Here is a 26087-nt window from a genome sequence, read left to right on the forward strand (position 1 = left end):
AAACTATGATCTCTGGGCATATTAGTGACTTGTGTGTTGTGGTGGCTAATCAGCAGGGCCTCCTTCAGCAGGAGACTGAGGTTTAGGGCTGAGAAACACACTTCCCCTATACTCTCCTCTCACTTTGGCTGTTGAAAATTTGGAGGATAGAACTAAACACCTGAAATAAATTATATAACTGGACTCCCAGAACAGGAGGCATTTGGGGCCAGGATGGGGATGGGATGAAACATATTAACATCCCTTTGGATGTTCACAAAAACAAATTCAAAGTACTCTCTCAATCCACTGTGTGCACAGATTTGTGTAACTTAAATGATTTGCTTTCCTTGGTTCCTTATTCTAATTTTTGAAAGGCAAATATAAAAATTGAGATTTCTAATGGTTTTTTTTTTTACTAAAATATAATTTTATCTTCTTGGCAGCTTTTTTTTTTTACTTGACTACTACTTTTGAAATAATCCTGACATTGATTTATACAGTTGATCGTCATCACCAGGTAATGGTCTTAAGTTTCCCTCCTGTTACTGTTTGCCGTAGGCCAGGTCCCTTTCAACAACACGCTTGTGGCCACAGAGGAGTTTATTGGCCTGTAAAAAATATTCTCTTTGAAAGTAAAACAAAAAAAATCCACTTTATTTTTCAGGTTTCCTAAACTTGGGGGTGAAAATTTTTCTGAAGGTCAAAAGTTATCATAAAAACTGAAGTCATGCTAAGATTACAAAGCTGCCTCCTGTCCTCTAAGACTTGCCACAAAGATTCATGACCCGGGTCCAGTATGAAATCTGAAGTGAAGGAATGCCACATCCAAATGAGCTTTCTTCTCTCTGTTCTCCCAATATAGAAAGAGGTTGATTTCTCTGCAATACTTACTAGCACTTCAATCTTTGAAATCATGGGGTTTATTTCCAGGGTGCTAATAAAACCTTACTTTAAGGGAAGGCTGTTTCCAACAAGACTATATGAAACCTTTCTACAAATAAGCCAGCGTCTTCATTGTTCACAGCACTACTGATTCATTTCTGTCTCAGGGCCTTTGCTGTCTGCTTCCATGATATGGAATGCCCTGTGCCCTGGTCTCCTGCTGAGACCAAACCCTATTTCAACCTTCAAGGCCTAGCTTAAGATGCATCTTCTCCCAAAAAATTCTCTTGGTCTTCATCAACCTGCCTTCCCCCTCTAGTCTCCATCCCTAAACCTGCTCAAATATATTTCTTGTGGCAGGTGATATCCTGTGGCAGAGTATTCAGTACAGAAAAGTGCTAGAAGTACAGCAAGACAGCTTGATTGAGGAAGGCTCAAGTCTCCTGACAATGGAGGCACAGCAGGGTGCAGCTCAGTTCATGCAGTTTAGAAAAAAACAGACCTGCCCAGGACTGAATCCTCGCTCTGACACTTACTAGCTATGTAGCCTCAGGCAGATTACTTCCCATCAATGGGCTGCAGTATCCTTTTCAAAAATGCCATGGGGTTGTTGCCAGGCTAAAATTGGTTTAGGTGAGGCCACTTTTCCTAAACACTGGAGCTACAAAGAGGAGTATAGTAAAGCCGCAATCTTGAAAAAGGAACTCACAGTCTACAGGCAAGTTATTTGCAATAGTTTCAGGCTCTTTGAGAGAAACAAATGGTTAAGCAGTGTTTGGGGAACAGTAAACTGGAAACAGTTACAGGGAGTAGGGTAGACACTGGAGTCTGAAGTGATTCCAGAAGTGCAGATCTGTGCTGAAAGCTGGAAAATAGTGACAGCAGTAGGAATGGTGGTGAAGGAAGATTTGAGAGACATTCCAAGTAGAGCAAAACTACAGGCTTGGTGCATTTCAGACTTGAGGATAGAGTAGACTGATGAATCCTGACCCAACTTTCTAGCTAAGGAGACAGAGGCACCAATAGAAATAGAGTAACTGGTTTGGGTAATGGAAGAGATCAATCTCTGCAGACTTCAGATGTGTCTCACAGACAACCAATGCCTATCTCGAAGTCCAACACCTTGTTCTTTCACAAGCCTACTGAGTCCTCTTCCTCACCCACCCCCATTCCACTTGACTTTACTGAAAAGTTCACTGGTGAGTTGAACAATCAACTAGGTTTGTGAGACCTAAGCAAACAGCATGTACCACTAGTAAGAAGTACACTCCCCACGCATCTTTTTTATTGGCCCTACTTGACTTTTAAAGTTAAAATAACATTAGCCTAGGATCTCCCAGGTTTCTCTTGACCATTCCTCCAAGATTACAAATATCCAACTATCCTCTGAAGCTGCCCAGGTAGAGCAAGGCAGCCTGGTCCGTTACAATTGGAGGGTGGTACTTCCACATTCTGAACCAGTAACTGTCATCCAGAACCAGCCAGAATCTGCTTTCTGTGGAACTCCCAACCTCCTCCTCTTCACCACAGACACTGAGCATGCTCACTGTAGATTAAGAAGGTGATTCCTCATATAGTCCCTAGTTTATAGAAATAAAAAAAATGTAATGCATGCCTTGCCTTTGATCCAACAATTATAGAAATGTATCCTAAAGAAATAATCAGAAGTGCATATAAATAAATGGCTGCAAAGATATCTTTTGAAGTATTCCTTTGGATTGGGGTGGGGGGGGACAGAAAATGCAGGGATATTCTGAATGTAAAACAATAAGGGAATATTTCAATGAATTGCCACATATCCACAGAAGAGAATAGTATACAGAATTTAAAATATTTTAAAGACATTTTAATGACACGGGAAAATATTTGAAATACATTTTAATTAGTGAAAAAAGAGAACTACATATAACTTTGTTCTCAATTTTGTAACATACACAGACACATACACACATATATGCCTTATATACATAAATAAACACAAACACATACATACACACACATATCCAAAGAAAAATAACCTGGGAGGTATTACTATTATCTCTAGGTGGAGATGACTAGATAATTTTAAATGATTTTTATTTTCTTCTTTGTACTTTTCTGTATTTTCCAATTCTCTTTGAAATCTCTTGTAATCAGGAAAAAAATTCTCAAAATGGAAATGGGCCATGAAATAGGCCACTACTTGAAGGTAAGAAACCTGTAGGGATGATATGTATGCCATGGAGCATTTATTCCTTCCATACTTCAGAGGATATTTTTTTTTTCTTGAACATGAGATGGCCAGTCTTTCAATCTCTTAAAATGCCTGAAGCTTGGATTTCAAAGCTTTTCTTTAAAGCTCAGAGCTTCTCTCAATAAAACCTATATTCCTCCATGCCTAGGCAATGAATGGCCACAAAAATCTACTAGGTATTTGGAAACAATCGTTTCTCTTTCCTTTATATTGATTGAATTAACTTTTGCCAAGAGACAAATGATCTGCCTGGATCACTCAGTTCCTTATTCTTTGATTTAATTAGGGATTAGATGGTAATAGACTGGAAATAAATTCCCTTTTCATTGACCTAAATTAACTAGGCTTTTGAAATATGGTATAGCCTCAATAATTATCTGAAAGGAAAAATATCTATATATATAACCCATTACATGCAGAAAACTGTACCAACCCAACCACTTAAACATGTCTCATTAACACCACTTGTAATAAATACCCTAACTCTTTGAGTAATGTAAGCCATTTCTGTCCATAAGATAAAGGAGTAAGGAAAGGTGGTGTGAAGGAATTCCCTTTCCAACAAGTATTTTTGTATAGGAATCTATTTTTGTAGCCTGATCATTTGTGGGCCAAATCTTGTTTCTTGTTTGACAGACCTACTTCCCCCTATGTGCCTCTCTGTACTTTGCAGTATAGCTTCCACACAGTGATGGGATTTCTCTCTCTAAAACACCCCATTTGGCACACTCATCTCTCTTCCACAATTTACATTTGTATAGAAAGTTGTGGTTTGCAAAGGCTTTCACACAAAAGATGTTATGTGATCTTTACAAAAACTCTAGAAGACAAGAGTTTTACAGATGAAGAAACTAAACTCAGAGAGATTAAGTTACTTATCCAGATACTTCTGCTAGTAAAGAGTGGTTATCAGATGAAAACTTCCGCTTTCTAACCTGTGATTCAGTGTTTCATCTATCAATAACCCCTGATAACACATTTGTCTTGATGTTGAGTTTTCAGACATTTTTCGCATCCATATGCATTTAACCACTTCCCCACTGCCTCTTAATAATGATTAATGTGTGTGCTGTGTACCCTAATTTCAAATTCATTTTAATGAAAATCATTCTTGGAGGAGGGCACAAAGGATGTTACCTAGAACAAGCCAGCAGGTAGACATTCAACCCATTTAAGCCCTCTGGATAAGATGTACTTCATTCACCAGAACTATTGGATAACCTAGAGAGCGTAAGGTACCTGATCTCGTCTCCAGACACAGCCTTTGTTCTTCCAGGCCTTGGCTCCTTTTCTCAGTTCTGACTGAGAAAGGTATGCCCCTTACCGACAAAGTTGGTATGACCTCCAGCAGCAGGTAACTTGCTATCCTGTAATATGCTACTTTTGGATTTGCTCTAATGTCCCCACACTCCACTCACCCCATGTTTTTCTCACATCCTACTATGCACACATACATGCAAAGACATGCCCTAGACTATATAGTTGCCCTGAGAGGAGATATAGGTCTTACTCTTCTTACTATATCTTTCCATTGCCAACAGATGCCTAAAATTTTTTTTTTAGACATTAAATTAACCACTATATTTTTAGAGTGTCTACTAGAAAGTACAGCTATGCAATTATAATTGTATATTTTATGACCCACTCTTTCCCCTACCTGCCTCTACTTTCCTTTTTCTTGCACCACAAATCCTTTCATTTATTTTAATAGCTTTCGGCAAATAACTTTATATTTTATTTCATGGGACGGTGATCATAAGGTCTCTAACTTGTTTCAGCCTAAGACTCTAAGATTTGAATTAGTCTGTGAAAAGTTTGGGAAATCACTATTTATTTATTCTATGCTTCCCACTCAATTTCTCTAGGCAAAATATCCTCTACTCTTTAAAAAGTGTATTCACTTCTAATTGAGGATATAAATTTCATTTTCCTAGGTCAAACTAGCCCAATTCAATATTCCTTGTTATGCTCAATTATAAAAAGGAAAGAGTGGAAGAAAACATGATTTTATTATATAACATAATAACATGAGCTAGGTTATAAAATATTGTTTACCATGTCCTCCTAATCACGTTTTCAAGATTTTTTTCAAACAGCTTGACAATATTTAATTTTGTTAGTAGAATACGTGGTCTGGATTATTCCTTTTTTGAAATGTAGATGGATCTGGTCACTAAGGCATCTTCAAAGGTAAGTATTACATTTAAAGTCATGTTACAGGACTAGGGAAACAATCTCTTTGACATCAGACCCTATATTTTAGACACCACCATACAGAGTTGGTTGGAGACAACTTCAAGGGAGATGCTACCATGGGTGCTGCCCCCTAACACACACTCAAACATTCACCTATCTCTAGGAAGAATGAGATTCTTTTACAAAACATGGATAAAGCACCTAATGCAAACTGTAAAATGTTTAGCCTATAATTTTCATTAATTACCGTCTCTAATACAGAATGCTGCTGAGATATTAAAATGTAAAAGCAATGCTTTTTTTCCCCTTGTATTTATTGAGCAAGAAAAAGAAATGGAACAATAAGAGATACACTAAGGAAAAGTTCCCTGCTAATAATATATTAAAGGCATTATTTTAAGTGTGCTTCCTCATTCCTTGTGGGCCAGCCCTTTCCCTGAACACAGAATAAGCAAGCCCGCACTTCCATAAAAGTTCTCTAGCTTTCACCAACAGCCCCCCATATATCTAGGCCTATTCTGCCACAGCCTTTCTTTTAAAATAGCTAAATTCATTAGGGATTTCGGGAGGGAATCATGTCACATTGAGACAATTAAGTTTATGGTTTCTAAAAACAAAGTATGGATAAATGTGTTGACAATGGAGAAAGGGTTATCTGCAGTATGAGACTTCCAACATCTTAGCCTGAAAATTCTGAACTCTAATTATATTCTGATTGCTACCCAGGAAAATCCATCTTTTCCCCTGTGTTTCACTGATACTGTAAAACTGAAGTATTGTATAGATAGAATAAATACTGAGTTCTGTCAATTAATGAGTTTATATAATTAACAGTGCGTGAGAAATTATTATTACATTCTACCCCTCCCCCAAATCACGGGTGCCAGGCCCTTCTGTGCCCAGTCCCCTTCAGCATCTTTATAACTTGCTGTTCACATCTTCTAAACTCTCTGTCTAGTTTTCCTCCTGGCTATGACTGATGCTATTTCTTTGTCCCAGAGGGCAAAGAGCAATGTTACATATTCCTTTAAACTCCTACACCATTTGGGGCCCTGCAATTTTTTTATCGGAATCTCCCAAGTTTCTTTGTTCTTTGCCTAATTATGACTTCTTCTTGGCTTCACGATCTTTTCCAACCCTACAGAGGAAGCTGCCTCCTTCCTTAGCATCCATGTGCCAGGTTTTGTTCTTGTTTCTTGGTAATATTGCCTTTTTCTCAATGTTTCTTGACATCTTGTGAAGAGAATATACACAGAACCCAGACAAGCTCCTTTCTTCACAGATCATGAAGTAGTACAAATGGTTTGAAAACCTGAAAGATCTGGATTCAAATCATGGTTCTAAATTATAGGCAATCTTAATAGCCTTTCTGAACTCCACTATCTTCCTGCTTGGAATAGGGGTCCCAGTATGTACTTCATAGTGCTACTGTGAGGGTTCAGTGAGATTGCACCTGTAAAAACATCAACATAATTCCTGACATCTCCTGAGTGCCTTCCACAACACTTCTTCTGACCTCATAAGTTTTTTAAATATTATATTAACCTGACCATACACCTCAGTAGTTAAGTCACTCATGCTTCCTATAACTCTTTGGAAATTCCTCAGAATGTACTATTAGTCTCCTCTAACTTCATCTCACTTATACATTTCATGCACATTGTAAATCTATTCTAACTGTTGGTTAAGACTCAAGATGTTGCTTATCACAGCAAAGAAACACAATCATTTCTGGGTTTTAAATACTCTTTCTTTTTTTCCAAAGTTTGGTCAAGTGCAAACATTTCAAACTTGAATTCAGCACTTTTCCCAAGCCAAGGCAATCAGGATATACCAATACCAATTTGGCATACCCATACACAATGTGATATTCAATATAAAAAACGGGTTATAAGAAGCAGAGAATCAGAAATTGTAATAAAGTAGAGGAGGGGGGAAAACTCTAATGGCATTCAGGACCAAAATTGAGCTGTCCGAATCTATTGTTTATACATGGGCTTAATTTCACCAGAACTGCTTGCTCAGCTTAACATAAATCCAGGAGGAAAAACTCCACTTTCATATGAAGAAATATGAACTGGAATTCATAGATACAGCAAGAAAAAAGTTCAGCTCTCATCCGTCTACATGAGCAAAATTATTTCTCTAATGCTCCTTCTGACTCATGGTCTCTACTTTGTGACAGTTTTAGATGGAGACCACATAAACTAAAAGGTCTCTTTTGCACCAGAAGAGAACAACCAGTGTGCTCTTCAGATTAGGCTGAAGGATGATGAGTGAGTCACCAGTATACCCAAAGGTGGGATGCTACAAGTTTTGCAAGTTTGGCCCTGAATTCCAGCCCTCCCTGGGTGGGGTGGAACAAATACATCTAGAGATCTCTGCAAAGAAAGCAGGGAGTGTCCAGATTCTTTCTGATAAGTGCCGTGTGTCACTCTCCTTTAGATCTTTTGAGTTCTCAGTTGAGGAACTACAAATGTGTCCCAGGGAGCCAAGGTATTCAAAGGGGATGCTGGGCATTACCCTCCTCACAGCCTGCCTGTCGCTGTTCCACCCACCTTCTCTGATAGTTCTAACTATTCAAAAAATTAATATACTTTGAGTTCTAATCTTCAGTGAGCTGGAATACGTGTTCTCAGACTGAGAAAGGCTGCCTCGGACCAGGAACAAGTGTTCCCAAATGTCAACATAAATAGAATTCCCAGGAGAAAGGATGGAGGAGACTATTTCCTCTCAGAGCAGCTATTTCCTTGGAATGTCTGATTGAAATGTTCTTTGTTACTGTGAGCCATAGTCTGCTGATTTGGGCTAGCACTTTGAGTTTTGCCTTATTGAGCTGTAGAAAAGAAGTTTCTTGGTTCCCTATCACAGACCTTGAAAGTCTTGAAGTCTCCTCTTAGGTTTATTTTGTTCTTTATTAAACAAGACACCTTCATTCTTTACACCAAATCTGTTAAAAAAAAAAAAAAAATCACAGTTCTGCCACAACTACCGAAAGATAGCAGTGATATCTTGAGTAGCACCAAGGAAATTTATCTGCTGGGAACAGACAGCCCTAATCCTTTCTTCTTTGTAAATAGTGGTTTCCAGTGCAACTGAAATGTAGACTCATTTGTAGATGTCCAACAAGAACACAAATACTAGAAATATTCTCCAAAAGAATCAACTTTCATGGAGTTAAGCTTTATCCCCATGGGCAGATATCCAAAAAAGGAAACTTGCTGTTCTTACTTGATAGCCACACCTTCAGAATATAAAGCTGTTCTTCAGGTCAGATAAGTCAGTTGAATTTTTAAGTGGGGTCTTCAAAGGAATTCAGCACAGTGAAAGACCTAGATCTATCAAGGGTAAACTTAAATCACAGAGCTATACATTAATGCGACTGTTGTAAATTAATGGTTTCCCATAAAGCGTGATAAATTGTGGAGTGGCATCATAGATTCTGCAGCCAGATGTGCTATGTATTTGTGTGATAATGGAAGATGAATGTTTGCTGCATATATCATCCTGAATTTGGCTCTTTGTGAACAATTTTTCCCTTTGTTTTCGAATTTATCAAAGCCAAAATACGTAATCTATTCTTTAAGTGAAGAAACAGATTTTGAATTACTATTGACTGATTTTGCTTTTTACAAATGCTAAGGCTTTTCTTTTTGTATTCCATAAGTCAAGATAACCTGTAGTCTTACCTAAACCAAAAAGGAGATAAAATGGAGATTTCAGATACTGACATGCAGCTACTAAAAAAGCAAAGAGAGGGCTTGCTTCTTGAAAACAATTTGGTGCATTAATTTTCCACAAAGTTCCCATCAGATGTCATCAAATTCAACGCACTGTGCAGATGGGAAAGACTGACTATTGAAACAATTAACTATTGTGAGTCATTTCCTCAATCTGCTTTTGTTTTAGCCAATATGTCAAGTGGTGACAGACACTGTTAAATTTCACAAGCTCTACTGTCTTCTTGGAAACAGCATAATACAATTGACATAGCTCAGCTTGATAAATCTGCCAAACTAATGGAGGGGACTCTTTCCTTCTACTTTTCAATGCCAAAATCTAAAGATATTATGTAGAACCTATTCAACAAGAAGAGCACAATGTCCATTTTATTCTCTGAATACTCCCATTTAATCACCTGCTGGCTCTTAGTTTCCCAATCCTTTTGACTTGGCACTAAAAAGAATATGTTAAAAATTTTATTTATTCGGTCTCCACTATCTCAGAAAAGTATTGTCACGGAGCCTGAGTTTTCCTGAAGTTTGCCATTTCTTTCAGCTTGGTCTGAAAGTTTATTACTTTAGATGACCTGGTTTACCACTTAGCACTTTAGGTGACTTTTAGACAATCAAAAGCCACTTGTCCTAACTAAAACATTTTCTAACCTTAGAGGCATGACTTTACTATTTGTGCACATCACATCACTTTCATGTCTAAGGAAATTTGGGGGAAACTGCTGTGTTGTTCCACGATGGTCTTGCTCCAAGCAGGAAAAATATCCCTAGGCAGCTTCTCTTGCACAAGATTCTAATTCACTAACCATTCCTTTATAATTCCTTCATTTGTATGGCACCACAGCTCACCACCTTCTAGAAGGCACCTCTGACTGTCTCCAGGGGAAAGTACAGTGAGTCCTCAGAAACTCAGGTAAGCCAGAAGCCAAGGCCATCCCTCACTCTCTAAAGCCAGAGAAGGCTAAGAGATCAGAACCAGCTGCAGTGGCCAGCAGTTCAGGCATGATCTAACAGGAATGACCAGTCAGCTAATATCTGACAAGGCAGACAAGAACACGCAAGGCAGAAAAGATAGTCTTTTCAATAAATGGTGTTAGGAAAACTGGATAATCTCATGCAGAAAAATGAAACTGGATCCTTACCTTATACAACTCACAAAAATTAACTCAAAATGGAATAAACACTGAAACATAGACTTGAAACATCAAGGCTCCTAGAAGAAAACATAAGAACCTCTTTGACATTTGTCTTGGCAATGATTTTTTTGGATATGACAGCACCAAAAAGCACAAAGAACAAAAGCAAAAATCAATAAATGGCAGTACATCAAATTAAAAAGCTTCTGCACAGCAAAGGAAATAACAAAATGAAAAGGCAACCTACAGAATGGGAGAAAATGCTTGCAAACCATGTATCTGATACTTAATATACAAAATATAACAAAGAAATCATACAATAGCAAAAAAAAATCCAAGTAATCCATTTAAAAATGAACAGGGAACTGAACAGATATTTGTTCAAAGAAGACATCCACTGGCCAACAGATACATGAAAAAATTCTTAATATCACTCATCATCAGGGAAATGCACATCAAAACCACAATGAGATATCCTTCACATCTATTAGAAAGGCTCTCAAAAAAAAAAAAAAACAACTAAGAGATAACAAGTGTTGGCAAGGATGTGGAGAAAAGGGAACTCCTGAACACTGCTGGTTGGAATTTAAATTGGTACAGCCACTACAGAAAACAGTAAGGAGATTCCCCCCAAAATTAAAAATACAACTATGATATGATCCATCAATTCCTTTTTGGTATATATATATATATATATATCATATATATATATGACATATACATATATATATATGATACACACACACACATACACAAAGAAAATAAAAACAGGACATTGAAAAGACGTCTGCACTCCCAGGTTTACAGCAGCATTATTCATATAGCCAAGATATAGAAACGATCTAAATTCTTGTCAATAGATGAGTGGATAAAGATGTGCCCCCCCCCCCCCCCCCCCCACACACAGTGGAGTATTACTTAGCCATCAGAAAGAAGGACATTCTGTCATTTGCTACAATACAGATGGAACTTGAGGGCATTATGCTATGTGAAATAAGTTAGACAGAGAAAAATAAATACTGTATGATATTGCATATATATGGAAAAAAAAATAGCTGAATTCATAGAAACACAATAGAAGTGTTGTGACCTGGGACTGGGGAGATGGGAGTGATTGGGAGATTTTTGATTAAAGGGTATAAGTTTGTTAGAAGATAAATAAGTTCCAAGGACCTAATACATAGCATTGTGAATATAGTTAACAATACCGCACTGTATCTTTGAAAGCAGTTAAGAGAGTAGATCTCAAATGTTCTCACCACACACACACACACACAGACACACACACACACACACACATGAATTATGTGACGTGACAGAAGGGTAATCATATTGTAATATATAAGTGTATCAAATTAACACATTGTACACCTTAAACTTACACAATGTTATAGACCAATTATATCTCAATAAAGCTGAATAAAATAAACAGAACAAGTGGCCATTCCAGATAGTGCAAAGGCAACAAGTGACCCAAGATTAGGCCGAACACAGCAGGTAGTATGCAAGCAGAAACCACTAGCTGGGATTACAGCAGTCATCAGAAAGACTGTCCAAACTCCACAGGACCCCGTTTGGCAAAATGCACACAATCACACTGACTAACCTCAAATATGCTCTTACTATCTCTGACAGTTCTACCACATTTCTCTGGTACATTTACTCTTCATTCTTATAGATGACCTTCACACCTCCCCTCTCTTAAAACCCCTCCAACACCATCTTTCCCATCCATTCTGATGAACTTCATGTTAAAAAAGAACTGGAGCAACCAGAAAGACCACCTCTGTGGGTTTCTGCCGCTGCATCCACCTACCTACCAACTTCTGCACTCATACAGTGTGGTTTTGCACTTGAAAACGTACTCTCCAAGGGAATCAAGAGCAAAAATAAACTGTTGGGACCTCATCAAGATTAAAAGCTTCTGCACAGCCAAGGAAACAACCCAGAAAATTAATAGGCAACCAACGGAATGGGAAAAGATAGTTGCAAATGACATATCAGATAAAGGGTTAATATCCAGAATCTATAAGGAACTCACCAAACTACACGCCCGAAAAACAAACAACCCAGTGAAGAAATGGGCAGAAGATATGAACAGACACTTCTCCAAAGAGGACATCCAGATGGCCAACAGACACATGAAACGATGCTCAGCATCCCTCCTCATCAGGGAAATACAAATCAAAACCACACTGAGATACCACCTCACGCCAGTCAGAGTGGCTAAAATGAGCAAATCAGAGAACTCTAGATGCTGGCGAGGATGTGGAGAAACGGGCACCCTCCTACACTGTTGGTGGGAATGTAAACTGGTACAGCCCCTCTGGAAAACAGTGTGGAGGTTCCTCAGGAAACTAACAATAGAACTCCCGTATGACCCAGCAATAGCACTGCTAGGAATTTACCCAAGGGATACAGAAATGCTGAGGCATAGGAGCACATGGACCCCAATGTTCATAGCAGCACTCTCCACAATAGCTAAAACATGGAAAGAGCCTAAGTGTCCATCAACGGACAAATGGATCAAGAAGATGTGGTTTATCTATACCATGGAATACTACATGGCAATGAGAAACAATGAAATCTGGCCATGTGTAGCAACATGGATGGACCTTGAGGGTGTTATGCTGAGCGAAATAAGTCAGGCAGAGAAGGACAAATATCATATGTTTGCACGTATAGGAGGATTAGGAGGAACTTGACGGAGGAACAAGGGGGAGAAGAAGGGCGGAAATGGTGGGGGAAAGGGAGAGAGGCAAACCATGAGAGACTCTTGAATGCTGACAAAAACTGAGGACTGATGGATGTGGGGGGGAGGGGGGAGGGGCATTTGATGTGATTCTAATGTGCATCCAAGGTAGAGAAGCGCTGATCTAATCTAGACTCATTATTAAATTCATCTCAACCAAAAGTCGAGAGAGGTGTAGCAGCTCACCCAAGCCCAGACAAACCATTAGTGGTAGAGCCAAGACAAAAATGCAGCAAAGCTAATTCCCAGTCCAGTGCTCTTTTGACAACATCGGGCAAAATGTCATATACAAAAATGTAACCTTTGGCAAAGAACAATGAATGCCACCATAAGTAATGAACTTGCTAATTGTTCATCTCCACAGAGAATACTGGCCTTTTTGTCTTTGGTCACAAAAGGGAAGCCTAAACAAGGATGCTAAGAAGGCAAGTAGAACAGAGAATGTGAAGAAATCCCAACCATGGTACCCACAGCAGATGTTTCAGAAGTTTGTGGATGGTGAGGGACCCAGGGGAAGATGCCAAGGAGCAGCACGAGGTGCAGTGTGATAAATGGAGATGTCTTTTTCCCATTACAGGAACATAGCAACTTTCAAGAGCAAATCAGAAACCTAGAATGATTAATTGTGTAGACTACAATGAGCCCTGTTGTGTTTGTCTATGAATCCCTTTGCTCTGAAGATGAGACACACCAGGTGCAGAGAAACACCTGGCTATGATGAACCCTGTGAGTTTGTTAGTAACCCACTCCAAAAAAAGGGGAACAGTGGTTTTGTTTACAGGTGAACAGTAGGAAGGGAATCAAAGCTGGTGAGAAAACTGAAATGGTGGAGTAAGAACAAAAGCATGCCTTTAACATCAAGCCAAGCTGCTGTCATATCTCTGGCTTTGCTCCCTCTTTCTCTAGACCTACTTGGCATCAATGAGGAACAAAATGCTTTAAGGAAGTCAGAACTTCATTCTTACTTATTCCCACCTGCTGGTTCAGCTGTCACCTAACAGTCACCTTCGCATGTGACCCAAGGAAGTTTCAGGTAAGTGTTAGCAGTGAAGAGCATAGCTGTTGAGCACACTGGTTTCTGGGCCCAAACCCCACTTTTACTAGCCATGTGATGCGATACAAATTATCAAAAGTTTCTGTGCTTCACCATCTGCCCAAATACAAAACGATGTTGATAATACCCACCCAGGAATTCTTTACTCATAAAGTAGACATGAATGTAAGATGCCTGAAACAATCAGTAAATGGTAGCTATTGTTGTTAAAACAAGATGGCCAGGGAGATCACTGTTATTTTTCTTTAACGTGTAACGAGCACATTAACAATACTGTTTGCATACTAAATGAGTATGTCGATTACACATAGTTATTGACCCTTCCTTAAAGCCGATGAGGTACACTAATATTTAGTTAGCTAATTTTGTTCAACTGTAGAGGCAGCACGGCTTGGTGGAAAGATCTAGACTCAAATGCCAGCTCTATTGTTTACTAATTGCAAGCCTTAAAAAAAAAATGTTTAATCTCTCCATGCCTCATCTGCTCTTTAAAAAGTGAAAAGAAATATACCTCATTTGCAAGGTGGTAGTAAGAACTAAATGAGAGAATGCAAACGCCTAGTGCATAATAGGTGTGTGTAATAAAGGATCGTTGACAAGACAGCACACATTTACCTTGCGGCAATAAAAATGCTCTCCATTTTTAATACTCTTGAATTGTTTTCACGAATTCAAAGCAGCATTCCTCCAAATTAGTCTGAATTTGTTATGTCTTGTCATATTGTTTAATTCCAAGTACAGCTAAATGACAAGTGACCACGTCAGAATGGTTCTGGGGAAGGTATCATCAAAAACAGATTAATGTGGCTGCAGCTCTTTTAAAAATATCTAGGGCAAAAAACTCTAAAATCTCTTTTGGCCACACCTCAAGCTGTTAGAGAGGGGAAGCTTTTACGTTTATCTTCTCTAAGGGTAAACGATTGGGTTTAGAGTAATTGAAAACAAGGAGGGGGAAAATGCACTGATTTATGTAAAACAGAGTATGTCTATGACAAGTGTTTCCAAATATGTGGTAAAGAAAATTGGTACATTACATATCTCTGGCTTGTCTGGTTTCTAAAAAGCCAAGGAAGTTAAATTAGGTTGATTTATTTCCCGAAGTGGTCATTTAGATTATGTATCAATAATGGGACATCAGTATCTCTGAAAGCAAAAGACTTAAAATACATAAAGATATTTTTATGGTCTGCCATGCCTATTGCTAAAATACTCTAAATGCGATACTGCCTCAGGCTGGCTCCCTTGGAAGTAGACACGGAGACAACGATTCATGTGCATACGTGTGTTATTAAGGGAGGGCTCCCCGAAAAAGAACGGGTAAGGCAGAGGGGAAAGCAGGACAAGGTAGGGAGAGAAAGCAAGCAAGGCTTTTTCCATGGAGGACAACCTTGGACCTGGACCCTCCCGCAGGAGACCTCTGGAGGGTTCATTATACTCAGAGCGTTCCCAGGTGGAAAAAAGCTAGAGCCTTCCTCTAGCTGTGGCTGCTGGTCATTGAGCAGGGCCACTAGGAGATGAGACATGCCCTCCCAGACACTTTCTACCCTCTGGAGCAACAGGCCAGGAAGAGTCACAAGTGCTTCACCCTTGGAAGTAAAAACACAAGGACACTGGGGAAAAGGCACATTGCAACAGGAAAAAGTAACTTTTCATGGAGAAGGAAAAGAATGAAAGAAAAAATAAAGTCACAAACAGTTAGCTTTACTATCAATTATTCCAAAGCAATTTTTTCTTTCATTATACCCATTTTTCTCTTTTGAGTGCTATGAATATAACATAGAAACAGTTGAGACATACATTATCTCCTGTAAGTGGTGTTGCATTAATCCAACCTAGATTAGATAAATTAAGCAAGAAGCAAGCTAATGTGTTCACATAAAAACATTTTATACTGGGGCACCTGCATGGCTGAGTCAGTTAAGCATCCTGCTGTTGACTTCGGCTCAGGTCATGATCTCATGGTTCATGGGATCGAGCCCCATCGTGTCCAGCGGCATTGACAGTGCAGAGACTGTTTGGGATTCTCTCTCTCTCCTTTTCTCTCTGTACCTCCCCACTCACTCATGCTCACTCGCTCTGTCAAAATAAGTAAACATAGAAAAAAACATTTTAGGGGCACCTCAGTTGGTTAAGTGTCCCAGCTGCAGCTCAGGTCATGATCTCACAGTTTCAAGCCCTGCATTGGGTTCCATGCTGACAGCTCAGAGCCTGAAGCCTGCTTCAGATTCTGTCTCTCTCTGTCTCTCTCTCTCTCTGCCCCTCCCCTGCTTGCTCTCTCTCTCTCTCTCTCAAAAACAAATAAACATTAAAAAAAATTAAATACAATTTAAAAACACTGTTTACACAGGGTTAATTCAAAGCATGCATATAAGTAGCTTAATACAACTATTACTTAGTTATGATTGTAGGACAATAAAACCTTGCAAGTATAACAGTTATTCCTTACATTAATCTCCTATACATGCATTTTTAAAAACAACCACGTGGTTCTAGTAAACCTTTTTTCCAATGTTATTTCGTGTTGATTACATCTATTAAAATGTAATGTTATACCTGTTGTAACTACAAGTAAAAGAATCAGGCTTGTATTTTGTATGTCTTTTTCATTTAACTTTTCTCGTTACTCATTTTTATTTTATTTGATGATATTGTTAGCCTACAACAGATTGGAAATTTTAATGAACTTGGTCCAGCACCACGAGCTAGTTTGAGAATCACTACTCTACCCCAGGTTGCCTCCTGATGCCTGGGGGCGTGAGTGGAGCCTCAGAGGCAGAAGCAGTCAGTGCCCAGGAGGAAAGGTGGGGGGAAGTGGGGAATAGGCACACTCACATTAATAATAATGATACAAAAAAAACCCAACCAGTTCTGTCTGAAACACACTAACACATGATTTGAGATAGCAGATGAAGTCAGCTTCATAAATTATGAATCCTAAGTCAAGATTGCATTTGTTCTGTGATGATTTGAACAAGGTTTTCAAGACTGGAACTAAAAGCAAAGACTAAGAAGTAGGGGCGCCATCTTGTGGAGAGATCACCCAATGCCAGGTCCAGCTGTGCCCTCATTCTCCCCACCCCTAAAAGCAAGACTTTGCCCTCCTGCCCCCTGCCCACCCACTCCNTCTTTTCTTTCAAAAACAGGACTCAAGAATAAGAAAAACGTCCCTGCCTGCCCCATTTCCCTTCCCAGCAGAGCTGCATGTGGTGAGATGGGCTTTAAGTCGGCCTCTTTAATCATGGGACATAAAGATCCCACCTGCTCATGGCTGGAGGGAGCCCCTCTGTGGAGCAAAACCCCTTTGTCCCCCCCACACCCAGCTGTTTTTTTCCATCTTTTACCTGTCACAGAAAGCTGATGAAGCAGGCAGAAACCTGGGGGCTAGCCCAGGATTAGCTTCACTGTGTGCAACAAATAGATGGTGTATGGGGAGGGCTTTTAAGTCAAGTGCTGCCACAAACAGTACTATTTTCAGGAAATGATGGTTGTAAGGGATTTAGGAAGTCATCTGTCATCTGTTTTCAAGCAACGCTGCACAAAGCAGGCTGGACATAAGAATGGCAATCCCATTTTGAATGACTTTTTTCCAACCGTTCTGGGAGACTTAGTGTATAACAATCATTCATATCCAGAAATATGTTCTTATATAGAACACATATATCTCAACTTCAGCTTTTAGTACTCAATCAATGGACATGAAGATAAAAATTCATAAAGAAACACAATCTCCTTTTCAGACTTGAATGATCACTTCATTTACTTTTCCCTAGATTTCTAATTTTTCTAAATTTTTAGTCATAATTTCCAGAGTACTCTTGTTAGACTTTGGGCTGTGAATAAAAGAAATACAACTCCTATACCCCGAGAATAGAGAAAAGGAAATAGGTTGATTCACACAAGTTGAATTCTAAGAGGTTTCAGGTATGGCTGGATCCAGCGGCTTAAACAATGCCATTGAATGTCTTTCTCTCTGGCTCTCAGCTATACTTCCTTTTATATGCAGTTTTATTCTGAAGACAGGCTATCTCCACATGGCAGGGGTAATGACAATCAGCAGTGGAGTATTCACATCTCCACCCCAAGCACCTTGATCTCAAAAAGCACAAAATAGTCTTCTATGGTCACTTGAGCAGAACACATTTGTGTTATATGCCAGCTCCCATAACCACAAAAGATTGTCACAACAGAACCACACAGGGTGGAGGAAAGATGGTTCAGAAAGGAAAGATTTATAATTTGGGAAAAGACACTGAGTACACTCTACTATGTGCCTGGATCGATCTGCATGTAAGAGAATCATCCCATGTCTCTCCATTCTTGGCCCCAATCTTTACATTCAGGGACCAGGTTTGGCTTTTGACACTCTTGTTAGTGCAAGGTCATATTTGCACCCACTGGAACCCTTGTATATCCAATCTGAGCAACAACATGGCAAACATAAATTAAAAAGAGCTTGAGGCACCTGGGTGGCTCAGACAGTTAAGCATCTGACTTTGGCTCAGGTCATGATTTTGTGTTTGTGAGATGGAGCCCCACATTGGGCTCCGTGCTGACAGCTCGGAGCCTGGAGCCCGCTTCAGATTCGGTGTCTCCCTCTCTCTCTGCCCTTCTCATGCTCATGCTGTCTTTCTCTTAGAAACAAATAAACATTAAAAAGAAGAAGAAGCCCTTGCATGAATTCTCCAGGAAAATGCAGGGATTCAAGGAGCCAAAATATCACAATCGATGCCTTTTGAGCTGGTAGCACAGGCTATAATCCAAAGGAAAGCAGAGTCCCTGACTGTTTTTATCACACACTCCATGATTTACCTCATATATAGTAGAATAGTAGAGGTGAAAAATAGGAAGTTTTCACATTTTATGGGGAAAAAATTGAGTAATATAATAACAATGACAAAAAGATCCCAGAATAAATTTTCTTCTAGCTCTAGATCTGTTTTCATCTTACTGAATGCCTTTAAGCAAATAATTTAGACTTTCCGGTTTAAAAAAAAAAAAGGTAAGAGAAAGAAAAAAGGAAATAAAAAACATCTGTGGGCAAAATTCTTTACCAGGATGTCAAAGAGGGGGGTATTTTTTTTCCATTGTCCTTATAAATAAGGCCCAAAGCTGAGGACCCCAAAAAAGCAAGTATCTCACATTCTGAAGAAGGTATTCAGCTCTGGGGATCACCTGTCCCTCCAGGGCTCCCTGTGAGGCACGGAGACAGACAGGTCAACCACCACCCACAACCACCGCCCCATCCTTACAGGGCTGCAAGGAAAGGCAAGCAAATCTCATAGGTAGAACAGGCTTTGTGGGAAGCTCTTTCTCCCTCCCAGAAGTCACATGGGGGAAGCACCAAGAAACATCTGCCACGATCGCCCCATCCCACCCCCATTCTCTGCTCCCTTGGAGGGTACAGATGAGCAGTTTCCTTGTTTCTACATGAAGGAGCCCAGGGGCTGGGGGAGGGGGGTGGCAGGAGCCTTGGGTCCACCCTGACTGGCACTGGGCCAATGTGTACAGACGATCAACATAAAAAAGTTGCTACAAAACTCAGTTTGTTGTTGCAATGATAACTAGGAAAATTATGAGTGAAATCACGATGCCCCATGTTAAGCTGCCCACATGAACACTTGTGTATGCACACTCGTCTAAATCAGTAAAAAAGCCTAAAAAGGAGGTATGGAGAGTGCATCCCAGAAGGAATATAAGTGCCCTCCAGAGAGTTGTCAGTGACAACAGAGTCCGGGGTGATGCTGAAAACCTCCTCAAGGAAGCCCTTAAAAGCCCAAAGATCACAGTGACAGCAGAGGCTACCACCAATCGATGGAACTTGATGGAACCACCTGAACCAGGGTCCCACGGAACCAGGATCCCTTCCACTGGTCTATCGGCAGTCACACAAAAGGATTTCTACCTCCCTGACCCTCTTTCCTGACCCCAGGAGAGGAGTCAGCACCAGAGTCAGGCCAGGCAGGTGGATCACAGTGCCGGCCTGGGCTCGGGGCAGGAGGGAACGAGCTTGACAGGTCCACAAACAGGGCTAGGAGCTGCGGCCCCACAGCCAGAAGTCAGCGCGATGGCGACAGGTGTGGCGTCCGCGGCACTTCATACTCACTCTTAGAGCAGTAGGGCTGGACTAACTACAGCCTAGTTGAAGGAGCCAGGCTTTGACTTGAGCCTGGGCATGGCAAAGAAATTTCTGAAGCGATCCTCACCAAGGGACTTGCAGTTCGGCATCTTTTTTGGCCAGGGGCACCCCTCCTCACGGACAGGAGTCCGTAAAGAAGACGGCTCCTGGGCCTATGGCTAGCTGTGTGTTCTTGGGCACGCTGCCTGGGCACTAAGAGCCTCAAGTTCCTCATCATAAAATGAAGACTATATTAGTACCTAACACAGAAGATTGTTGTGAGAACTAAGTAACTAAAAATGCTTGGAACCACGCCTGGCATGCAGGAACTGGGTAGTACCAACTACTTAGTATCATCTGTTCCCCAGAGCCGCTACTCTGATAACTAAAAGCATATGATGGTTTCTAGGACAGACTTAGTTAATGACAACAAAGGACTGAACTACCATTTGGCTAGATTCTAACTATATTAAATACATAGTTTGGTCTGACCTATTACCAGCTCAATTAGTAAAACTTTAGTTCGGGATGGAAAGTGTTTGTGAAAGATTTCAAGATTCTATGGGACAGAAAATACTGCAGTATCTGTAATATCTAGTGTCTTATCAGAAAAATAGGAACAGCTATTCCTTTAACATTTCTGACAATCAACAGAACCGAATCAAAAGGACCCCTTTTCCCTACACCCCAGTTCTCCGTACAAGTCAGAATGGTCTTCTAAATCAGAAATTAGATTTTATCGTCTCCCTGCTTGTAAGCTTTCAACAGGCTTCTTCCCATCACACAATAAAATCCAAACTCCTTCCTGTGACTTGCAAGGCCTCACTGCACTCTTGCCCCAATTCCTGTCCAGACTCCCCTCCTCCCTTCCCCCCACCCCCCAACCATGCTGACCTTCTTTCTCAAACCTGTCAAGCTCTTTCCTTCTTCAGACAGTTACACCTGCCATTCCCTCTGACTGAACACTTTTCTCTGCGGCCCACTCCCGCACTGCATGTAGGACACTACTCAAAGGCCACCTCTTTAGAGAGAGCTCCAGGAGCATTCTTTTTAAAATAGCTCCCCTATTCCCCCCATCACTGCAGCCCCTCAGCTGACTTTATATTTATAGCACTAATCAAGAACTCAATCTGTTTCATTTTTACCCCACTGGAGCATAAACTCTCACTGGAGTAGAACTTGGTGTGTCTTATCCACTGCTAAATTTCCAGTGCCCAGAAAATCTCTGGCACATAGAAGGAAATACAGCAATCTTCACTGAATGAAGGAAGAACGAAAAGATGAGGAATTCACTCTCTTCGGAGACAGTTCGTTCATTCCATCCCTCAAACAAAAACTGTCTGCCTCCTATGTCACACACTGCATACTAGTGTTCCTAATTTTGCAGCAAAATAGAACACCTATTCACCCTCATCTGACATGATAAATATTTGTTGAGTAAATGCATGCATGCATGCATGCATGGATGGATGGATGGATTTTGGTCTAAATCTACAATACATCAGAGTCCTTACACACTGTTCAGTCATTTTTGTTTAAACAAATGAGTACTCAGAAACAAAAACAATTCTTTCCATCCTTTTACGCCTCATCTGTCATCTCTTTGTGACATTGTTTTTTTTTAATAAAAAGACATAGGCTTCAGGTGACCACCAAATGGCCAGAAGTCTCCCAAGAACGTCAGACCTTAGGAAAACATGCCTGAGTATTCTGTATAGAAAACTGTTACCAGGATGCCTTCCCCCACCACCCCATGTCTATCGTAGATTTTGCTTGTATCAAATGAGCTTTCTAATTTCATCTCCCAAGAAGTGGAATCGTGTAGAATTGCCCACCTTCCCCACAGTATCCAGTCACTGTCCTTATCACCTCCAGCAAGCGATCCTGACTTCAACCCCTTTGTTCTCATCAGATATGATCTTCTACCCTCCCCTTCACTGGCACCCTCCCACTCCCTGTGTATCGCCCCCAACCTGGGCCCTTTCTCTGCCCCAGCTGTCATTTTTCGACACAGCCGAGCAGAAGTGACAAGTCCTCATCTCCTTGACCAGGTCCCGTCCACTTCAGAGACTGCAGCAGCAACACTACGAGTGACCAGAGCCCCATGGCTCAGTGCCATCCACCAACAGCCTATCTGCATGCCCCAGCTCTGCGGAATGAGTTGCAGTCATTTTGGTTTTACAAGAAAACTAACCATGTAGGGTATCTGAGGTAAGATGAAAGAAGAAAACTGGTTTCAGATTCAGTCCTAAAATCTAATCAGGGAAGGTAAGGAACTCCTGTCAGGGAAAACTTGACACTGTCCAGTGACTTTCTTGATGGAAGACACTTTTCAAGGCTGACACTCTTAACCCAAGAGATAGTCAACAGTGGCGCAGAAGTCAGGGCTGTCCTTGAACTGTGGTTCCTACACTGTTCTCTCAACACCTACCAAACATATCCCTGATATATACACCCCCAAAGGTACACAGGCACACACACACACAGATATACACACACAAGTACACACACACTCACCCACAGGTATACATACATGCTCCCAGGGGTACACACAAACATCCACACACAGGTATACACACACACACAGTTAACATACATTCATATCTTGCTCCCTTTCTAGCCCTCTAACCCTTAGCCCATCTGGCCCATCATGATAACAATCGACATTTATCATCTATCAGACCCTGCTCTAAGCATTTTACAAAAAGGATCTCATTTAATCCTTTCAACTACATTATGAGTAGCACTATTATCATCTCCAGAAGAGAATGCTTCCATATGTGTCTCTCTTATTTATTTCTCTTAATTACCTAGCAAACTGTACAAAGAAGCTGCTATTGACCACGTTTTTTGGACAAGGAAATAAGGAGCAGAGAAATTGAATAACTGAATAATCAAGGCCACCATCTGGTAAGAGTTGCGAGATGGATCCAAAGCCAGGACTCTGACTCTGCCGCCCATGCTGCCTCTTGTATAAGCCGCCTGTTTCCCAGAAGCAGGCTGTCTGGCAATACGTAAAACCATATAATGCAATGACCAAAAATAGGTTTTAATGAAAAAAAAAAAAAAGAGCTATTCAGATAGCTGGAATGAGTTAGTTACCAGAATTGGGTATTAATCGAACTATGACCTTCTGCAAACCACTGAGAGCAAAAATCATCGAACCTGGCTCGGTCCCATGGGTGAGTCAGCTTACCACAGCCACCTGGGGAGCCAACTTCAGAATGGAAGACTCCGTCTTTAGCCGCCTAAGAATAAAGGTGCAATGCCCTGTCCTGATATATTAGGAAGGATGCATGTACTTTAAGCCCGTGTGTCTGTGTAAAGCTGCCAGAACCAATATATATGAGGAATATAGGGGTGATTTACAAAACGTGGCCCTCATCGCAGGATGCCTCCCTCCCACAGAGCATGCCATGTGTGCAATAGTGGAGACAGGAAGTGGTCACAATGGAAGGAAGCTAAGGGAAAAGAATCAATGATTGCTCCCTGCCATCTCATCCTACCCCCTCAACAGCTATGAAACAGGCACTAACCATCCCCATCCCACAGGAGACAATGCCAAAGACCAAGTGATAATGGAGGGTAATGAAGCCCAGTTATGTCGCCCCCACTTCTTAAGACTGAAAAGACAGCCTAGCATCTTATCCCAGTCCCACCCCTTGCTAGTTTGTGACGTGGGGCAAGTCACAAAAGCTCTCTGGACACCTGAGTCACCCATCATCTATCACCTGGTAAAAAGGTTCAATGGGTTGGTGGGGGGGTATAAATGACATAATGGGTAGAGAACATCTTTTTTTTTTTTTTTAATTTTTTTTTTAATGTTTTATTTATTTCTAGGAGAGAGAGAGACAGTGTGAGCTGGGGACGGTCAGAGAGGGAGTCACAGACCGAATCAGGCTCCAGGCTCTGAGCTGGCAGTCAGCACAGAGCCCCACGCGGGGCTCGAACCCACGAACCGCGAGATCATGACCCAAGCAAAAGTCGGACGCTTAACCGACTAAGCCACCCAGGCGCCCCAGAGAACATCTTTGAGAAAGGAAAGATCACTTTATAAATGTTCAGGCTCACTATTCCTTATTCATCTTCCACAGCTTAGCTCAAAGTCATTACACTGGAATGCCCTCCCCCCAAGGAGGAGGACAAGACTGGATTCCTATAGCATACCTACTCCTTTGTACACCTTAGCAGAGTCACAGTTTTGCATTTGTGCATGTATTGGATGGTCTGCCTGCCCCTTTAATCTGTAACTCCATGAAGGTAAAAGCCACCTTGTTTTGCTCAACATTATTAGAATTCCAGTGCTTAGCATTGTGTCCAGCATTTGGTAGGCCTGAAATTGGGAATAAATGCATCAATATATTAGTATTAAAATAAAATTATGCATTTATATAATCACAAAGTATACAATTATAATTTTTAAAACTTAGAATTACAAAACAAACAATTAGCACCGTATTTATTACCTAGAATCTGCACTACTGATCATTCTCACCATCTAGAACTTAAAGGTAAAAAAAAAAAAAAAAAAAAAAAAAAAAAAAAAAACCNGTGGAAAATGACTGTCATAAAGTGCACACATTTAACTCCTGAGAAGAGGTGGATCCACCCTCAAGCCATCATTCCTACAATTGGGTGTAAAATAAGGCAGGGGGTGAGAGCAGCTGGGACATCTGACGGCTGGTGAGGTGTCAGCCAACAGTGTCAGGAAAAGGCAAAGTGTAAAAGCGCAGGCTGGCTCTCGAGCACAGCAGCCTGAGGTAGTTACTGTGAAGGCCATCGGCCCCCACACCCCCAGCATGCCCCGGAGGCACCCCGCCACAGGGAAGGGCACTGAGTCTTCGAGAAAGGGAAATCATGTCTGAGACACTTAGCGCATAATCAGAGGGACATGGTCAGAGATCCCAGCAATGTCTCGTCTGCTAGGGTGAAAATGAAGATTGTTTCAGCTGTAAGTAAACTTTCCTAAAATGGAAAATGTCTATGTCATCCCATGACTGCTTTGCATACCTAGGTGTTGGTGAGTACAATGCTTTTTACCAGGCACAGGTCGGAACCAGTTATTTGTGTGTTTACCTCCTCTCTCAAAAGTCTTTGCAACCTCCTACTAAGATAAATGATTCCCCAAAACACACCTCAAAGCATCACCATATTTTCTTAGACAAATGACCCTAAGTAAGATCTAATTCTATGCCCATTCCTCCTTACCAGCTGGGGAAACCTAATGCCAACTTACAAGGCAACAAGGGGTAGGGTGGGGGAGGCAAAGATAGAGGACAGAGGAGCGGGGGTAAAGTGATAAAAATGGAACTATGACCGTGTGCAGATTTAATGGAATGATGGTCTGAAGCTAAAGACCCAATCCCAATACTGATGCGTCCCAAGTGAGTCACATGCCCCTAGAAGCCTAACTAAGAGGATGCACAGGCTCCCTCCCAACCTCCCTCCCCTTTCCCCCCTCTTCATTCAACATATCTGTGAATGTGACAGCAATATCCATAATACAGGACCCCACCCAGGAGTAATTATTAACTTTTTACCTAAATGTCTTAAATAAATAATATACTCCTAAAGGGAAATGGCTACTTATGACCATTTTGTGAATATCATATTTAATTCTAATGAGAAGGCGTTAGGGAAAAGAACTCATATTTATCCAGCCCCTTCTATGCATCAAGCACTGTTAACAGATACGTTAAATCATCTCATTCTCACAGCAGCTATAAAATCTCCATTTTGCAAGACAAGATACTGAGCTTAACATCAGAGATGTTAAATAATGTGCCCAAGATGGCCCAGTAAATGGCAGAACTTGGATTTGAACCTAGATCTCTCTGGCTCCATTCATTCCAGCAACAGCTATTCATTCAATATTAAGCACTTCTCATGACGGATGTCATTTACTTAGTTCATATCCATTTCCCTTTGACATTTGACATTTTACCTTTCTTGTGACCAGGAGCATTGCAGCTGAGAGCTAAGATACTTGCAGGCCCATCTGGG

The 26087-nt window shown here is 40.8% G+C and overlaps 1 long non-coding RNA gene across 1 annotated transcript; it reads left to right on the top strand.

Annotated features, from left to right (window-relative positions):
• Nucleotides 1–2350: 2350 nt before the first annotated feature.
• Nucleotides 2351–24431, top strand: LOC144233256 (uncharacterized). Its single transcript, XR_013335629.1, has 5 exons — nt 2351–2425; nt 13822–13948; nt 22136–22295; nt 22899–22994; nt 23925–24431. It is a non-coding gene; the product is annotated as an uncharacterized LOC144233256 (long non-coding RNA).
• The last annotated feature ends 1656 nt before the right edge of the window (nt 24432–26087 follow it).

The sequence above is a fragment of the Crocuta crocuta genome, unplaced genomic scaffold, assembly GCF_008692635.1.
Source record: "Crocuta crocuta isolate KB4526 unplaced genomic scaffold, BGI_CrCroc_1.0 scaffold529, whole genome shotgun sequence".
In the NCBI taxonomy this organism is placed as follows: Eukaryota; Metazoa; Chordata; class Mammalia; order Carnivora; family Hyaenidae; genus Crocuta; species Crocuta crocuta.